Genomic DNA, 7114 nt, shown 5'->3' on the forward strand with positions numbered 1-7114 from the left:
ACCTTTCATTCATGAAAGGAATCTAGTGGAGATTTTGGTTTTGATCCTAACTGTTTAAAGGTTTGACCAAATGGGAGTTTGAGATGATCCTAACTGTTTAAAGATTTGATCGTTCAATTTGTGGATCTCTCGCTCATAGAAGGAATCGAGAGGAGATTTTGGTTTTGGTCCTAACTGTTAAAAGGTTTGACCAGATGGGAGTTTAAGACGACCTTAACTGTTTAAAGGCTTGATCATTCAATTTATGGACCTCTCGTTCATAGAAGGAATCAATAGGGGATTTTGGTTTTTGGTCCTAACTGTTTAAAGGTTTGACCAGATGGGAGTTTGAGACGACCCTAACTGTTTAAGGATTTGATCGTTTAATTTGTAGACCTCTCATTCATGAAAGGAATCGAGAGGGGATTTTTTTTCTTTGGTCCTAACTATTTAAAGGTTTGACCAAATGAGAGTTTGAGATTATCCTAATTGTTTAAAGGTTTGATCGTTCAATTGGTGGACCTTTAATTCATAGAAGAAATCGAAAGGGGATTTTAGCTTTGGCCCTAACTATTTAAAGGTTTGAGCAAGCAAATAGAGGGAGTGGAGGTACAAATAACAATGAGAATGTTGATTTGCACAAATCACTCAGAAGGGCTTTTTGGTATCAACTGACAAAACCTTAACACGAAAAGGGGTTTGACAATCGTCATGGATTGAAATTTTGGGTGCTGTGTCAGAGCTCAACAATGGGAGTGTTAATGGCTCAGACACAACGGGAGTTTGTATGGATTTAACCATGGAGAATTTTGGCGAACCCACCGTCAGTTAACTTGATCGGTGAGGGATTTTATAGTGGAGGACTGTGAATCATCAAGCACTCCATAATTAGATCGTGGGAGTTTTGTGAGGAAAGACTGACCCGATGAGGTCATTGAATCTCATCTCAACGAAAGAGTGCTTGGAAATACACAGTGGGAGTTGGCAGAATTGATCCTGATGATTGAAACCAACTAAGAATTAGATGAGGGAAAAACAATAGGACATGCTTCATCCTTGAAGGATTTTAGAGTTTCATGAGGGAAGATTGACTTGATGAAGTCATTGAATCTCATCTCAACGGAAGAGTGCTCTGAAAATCACAATGGGAGGGTTTTAATCATTTTGGTCATGATTAAACAGCCACAGCGGGAGATTTTTAATTATTTTTATTATGATTAAGAGTAGATTATTCAGATGGTTAGTTTTCACCTTGAATAATCAATTAGTTTTAGGTTATCCTTAAGAATACCATACATAGCATTCTTCAGGAACTTTCCGTTAAATAGGTTATCCTGAATGTATTAGGGATAGTATTTTTTTTTTAGGAACTTTCCGTTTGTGAGCAATGTTGTTGTTCTTGATACAGAATTAGGTCTTGGTTCCTGACTTCGTATTCAGCCATGATAACCTCGTATCCACCCCCAGCTTTTTTGGGTGAACCTGAGTCCAATCACATATGGCTACATTGTTGGAGCGTGCAACTTAAGGGAGCAATTTTAACCTCTTATACCAGTTAGAGATAGCTAGGCTATTCTTAAGAATATTATGTGTAATATTCTCTAGGAACTTCCCGAAAAGTTTAGCCTTGTATACCAGTTAGAGGTTCGGGAAACAATTTATACTCGTATACCCTTTGGAGTGTATGGAGAATCAGTTTATACTCGTATACTCTTTGGGGTTTATGAAGAAGCAGTTTATACTCATATACTCTTTGGAGTTTCAGGCATCCTCATTTGGCTTGTTTTTCCATTATGATGCCGGTGTCGATTAAGGCTTGGATTTTATTTTTGAGACCGAAACAAACCTTGGTGGGATGAAGAACCCTTTTGTGGTATGCATAGTAGTTTGGATCCGTAATCCTCTTAGCTCCCTCCTGATCTTTAATAGGTGGTAGCTCGATTTTGTCGTTAGCGATGAGGTATTTCAAGATGGTTGGAACTTCATCATTTTTGAAAGAATACTCCTTTCGGAACCTTGGATCAGGAGTCTTTTTTTATTTCTAAGGTTATTGTTGTGACGTCTGATTAACATCAACAACAACCACAGGTACTGTTGGCTGGCTTCTCTCGGCCTTCTTTCTTCTAAGGAAACGCTCGACATGTTCTCCCCGTAGTTTTAATTCCTTCCAGGTGGTTGAGGGGACAACCCACATGACTTTCAGGACATTAATGGAGAGATTGTTGTGGTATGTTTGTAAGATGAACTCCTCTGTGATAGGATCCCTATAATTTATTGTCTTGTTACGGAAGCGCTTGACAAAATTATCGACTGACTCTCCGTCTTTTTGCTTCTTATCCTAAAGGGTTCCGATTTACACTTTAGTATCGTCATCAAAGAAATTGTTGAGAAACAGATTTTCCATGTCATCCTAGTAGTTGATGCTCTCTGGTTTGAGACGTCGATACTAATCGAAGGTGGTCCTACGAAGGGTCCCAACAAATGACCGGACCATCAAAGGTTCATTCCCAGAGATTATACCTAAATGGGATTTAAAGTAGACTAAGTGTTGGGTTGGTGAGCCTTTTTCGTCGAATGGCGTGAAGTTGATTAAATTGAACTTCGATGGGTACGAAACTGATTCTCATTCCCTTAGATACGGGCATGGAATGCCTGTCTTCTTTACTTATTGAGTAGATATCAAGGCATTTACTTTATTCTCCAGCTCTTCCATCATTTTATTGTCTCCCGTACTTTTCTTCGGGGAATGTTGAGGAGGTTCAACTGGACCACCCCTAGCGTTATTATCATTGGGGGGATGATCAGCCATGATATGCTCATCTACTTCTGAATCAGTGTCGATTGTATTCGTTCGAACCGACGCAGTGTTATGTTGGCTAGACTCAGCCCGTTGACTCGATTCAGGATATTGACGAGATTGTTGAGTTTGCAATTCTCTCATCTGTTGCATAGTTAACTCCATCTCCATTCTCATCTCAACTCTGATTTCTTCTTGTTGTTTAGCCATAGCTTCTTGCAGCATTTGAGCTAATTGATCAGGTGTGATGGTGAATGCCTCTCTAGCCTATCCTATACTGGACATTGTGTCACCGGAGGCAACTGCAGAATAAGTATCTGAGAGTTCCTCATATGAAGACAACCCTTCATGCATTCTTCTATAATCTCTACGTCTTGTGGCCCTTAGCTATAGCCGTGACATTCTTTGAGAGAAGCCTTGATCAACTCTCCCTCCTAGAGAAAAATCAGGGCCAGGGTTGGTTGAATGACGTTTTCCTCTATCCGTCATATTGATGGTGACTTCAGGGAATTCATCATCTTGAACAGCAAGCTTCTTGCGGAAATGTCTCGGCTTGGGCTTTGATGTTTCGGTAGAAAGTCTTTGGAATACAAAAACTCTTAGCAGAACAGCTTTAGAGCAGCTGCATTCAGATAACACTGCTTTGATAAGCCTCTCACATACACAATGAGGACTTGTTTCTCGAACAGTCCTCTTACGTGATTTGTTTCCACCATTAATTTGGTAGTACATCTCGTCAGTATGATGACCAGAGCAACATATCTTCTGTTTTTGTGTTTAAACCTTATTGACATACCCAGGACGACTTGTCGTTACCTTTGAGCGATTCAAGGTTATACCAATAGTTGCATGTTTAGATCCACCCCCTTACGGGCATGGAGTCTTTATAGGCTCTTGAGTTTCAACTCAAATCGCCAAATGAGAGGAAATCAGAGTTTTCTCCTCCTGGGATTGCTTTGTCCTAATAGGAGGCTACTTATGATCCCCAGTGTAAGAATTTACTCGACGTTCATTCACCGGACACAAGCGTTCTTTGACTGGAGTTTTGTATCGATCATCAGATAAAGGACCAAGGTGATGCGCTATTGTGATCTTGAATTTTGACAGGTTGGAACTGACCTATGGCTTCATTGGTGACGTAGCAGATGTGGTTTTAGTAGATGGACTAGGAATGGATGTCAACGGAGCCGAAGGAGAGGCCTTGGAAGCTTCCCTTTGGCTGAGACACTTATGTGTGTATCGGGTACGACCGCTTTGTCCGAGATAGCGGTTGGTGTCTCTGTCTCGGATGAAGTTCTTTTGGCCGAGACACTTGCAAGTGTCTCGGTTGAAGGATGCATCCCGCCGATTTGATTTTTGCATAAGTTTAGATTTGGGAATCCAAACTTGATTGGTTCTTGGTGATTCTTTAGACACCATTTCCTTCTTTCCTTCTCGTTTTTGTTGCAAGAGAGCATGAGCATGAGCGGCGTTTGCACCATGTTTTTGTATGCGTTCTTTGAGAGTCGAACGAGCCCTTTTGATGAGAATTCATTCCTCTATTGTAAGTTTAGAAGAGATGTGGGTGGTTTGTCGTTGAGGTGACTGGACCACTTGATGTTTTCTCAACTCTAGGTCTGCATAATAGCAAACCCCGTTGGTTTGTTCTAAGGCCTTAGCCATTTGACAAGCAAGGCGCTGACGTTGTCTCTGACGAGCCCTCTTTGTCAGTACCGGTGGGCTTTGATTCAATGACTCCTTAATTAGAGAATAGTCATTGTGAGCAGAAGTGTTGCGAGTAGAATCCTCAGCAACAATCGGGTGAGAGTCTTCACCCGTAGCATTCAACAGAGTCAAAAACTTGAAAACCTTCTTAGAAGAAGAAATCTCCCTACATTCGCGACGCGATGAAGATTTTGTAGATGAGGATGACAAATACTCCTCAAACTTCGGTTGGTCGAATTCATACTTGATCATGGATTCAACCGGTATCTTGATCGGTTGCGACACGACGGTCTCGGCAGCAAGACCGTTGGCTCCCACTGTGGTCGCCAGCGTGTTTGCGTCAGAAATTAGTTTATTTATTGAACTCATAACAACTCGTTTATCGAATACAATAAATTCTGAGAAACAAATCTTTTTATAAGATTTCTCGTTACAAACAAACAACTTCCTAGAAACACACGTAGGAACATTTATCGTTCGCTGCTTGTGTGGGATCTTTGCTTGTGCTGGGGGTGCGTTAGCCCATAGACGACCGAATCACAGATCCAAGTTGAATTGTGAAGAAGGCTTAAGGTCGATGTTTTGTTTTAGAAACAAAAAACAGAAGTGAATATCTTAGAAAAGTAAGATAGAACACTCTTCTCGAGATTAAGTCAAAGCTTAGATCTCAATGAATTGCAGGAACTTTGAAGGAGCTTACGTGTGATGAAAACTCTCTTCTTCTCTTACTTAGAACACTCAAATCTCTGCTCAATAATGCTCCCCTCGTGCATATAGGTGATATGAGGGTATTTATAACCCATAGGAACTGTAACTGAAAGTGGGAAATCAAAACAAAACCAATTGACAGTCCCCTATTTCCGAGACAGTCGCCACTGTCTCAGAAATAGGATTGTTTCAACCTATTTTGTAACCAATATTCCCATCTTTAAATACCATGATTTCTGCAGTTATGAGCGGATTTTTCGTTTGTAACTGCTCCCTACGTTCATAGCTGATCCCCAGTAGTTAATAAGCCATGTGCACCCCACGAAACTCGAGAAACCCGTCAAAAATGACATTGCACTATCTCTAGTTTCCGAGATAGTTTTTGTGTCTCGGAAATAGTATATTGTCTTGTAGTTTCCGAGATAATGGATATTGTCTTGGAAACTGTAAGATTTAGAAATCCATTGCCTTCGATATTTTGCCTCTAACTCTCTTGTCCGACCTCAGAATAAGGTGATTTAAGATGCGTTGGCAAGCTGGTGAATATATCTATAACCTCCCATAGGAGAGACACACATAGTGTGGGCGAGACACTCGTGGTTCTTCAATCTTTATGGGCAAAACACAGCTCCTAGTTGAGTCGTTTCTTCGTTATTTTGTCGTTCCATTGACTCGTATGCTTCGCCTATTCGCTTCATGCGCTTGTTAGCTTCCCTATAACATCAGATGATCCTTTTTGATTCAGATAATAATGTTCATTGTCTTTTCTTTATCTTAAGCTTCTTGCGGGAACCTATAGGCAGTATTTTAATGCCTATAGTTACACGCTGGTGTTGAAGATTCTTTCGAGGATTGATAGAGAGGCGGCCTTGATGTCATGGTGATTGTGGGGTGGTCTCCCTATGCCTCTCTTCATCTTCCTACCACCAGAGTTGCCCCTCGGGGAAAGAGGTGACAGGTGATGCAGGAGGTTGGAAAGGAGGAATATGGTTGAGGAGCTTGTTTGCAAATGAAGCAAACTACCGTTGGAGTGGTTGTGTTATCCCCTGGGGGATTCATCTAGCTGGGTCTGAGTAACATAGCCGAAACTAGAAGACTCTCCGGGAGTGTGCAAGCTATGAACCTGAGAGCGATTAGGATTAGTCATTCTCTCAAGAGAAGAAAAAATAGGCCGGCCCCACGGTAGGTGCCAAACTGTTTGCATCAGAAATTTAATTTGTGAGTGGAAGGATATTTAAAAGAGTTTAGGTTCCATTAATCTTCTCTGATGGCTTATAAACTTTGGGAAGTAGATCCATGCTCATGTAGCAGACATTAGAGACATGTAAGAGATTTTACCTGACGTGTGCTATGATGTTCAAGTTAGCGATAGATAAAGCAATTTGAGGAGAGAATGCATAATCTAGTTTAGGTTTTTGATTAGACGTACCTTAATATAGTGGAACTGGCTGCTATTTATAGAGGATTTGTGGGGACCACATTGGTAATCCAACCCGACCGACGGAGCAGGCATTCTGCCTCTACTTTACACGTGTCGGTGGCTGATTGGATGAATGTAAAATGTTGCTCTCCTCGCATTTAATGTGATAGCGATAAAATGACAAAATTACAGGTAGTGTCTGAGGAGTCATTATGACACAGTGATATGCATTTTAATGCAATGGTGACTGGGCAGTAGAGCATGGGCTGACTGGCCATACATTTAATGTGATAGCATTGACAAGACTAATAGTTCATTCCATACTTGGGGATGTTTCCTAGTAGTGTCCGACTAAAAGATGCGTTCGATCTTAGATTTGGACTTCTTTGATAGAGTCTGCATTGAAGACGCCTTTCATTTTAGACTTCCGCTAGAAAGGATTAAGCAATATAATTTAGATGGATTGGCTAGAATATTTATCATGTTTAAGTTCAAAGAAGTAAGAT

Source organism: Asparagus officinalis, chromosome 4 (assembly GCF_001876935.1).
Source record: "Asparagus officinalis chromosome 4, Aspof.V1, whole genome shotgun sequence".
Lineage (NCBI taxonomy): Eukaryota > Viridiplantae > Streptophyta > Magnoliopsida > Asparagales > Asparagaceae > Asparagus > Asparagus officinalis.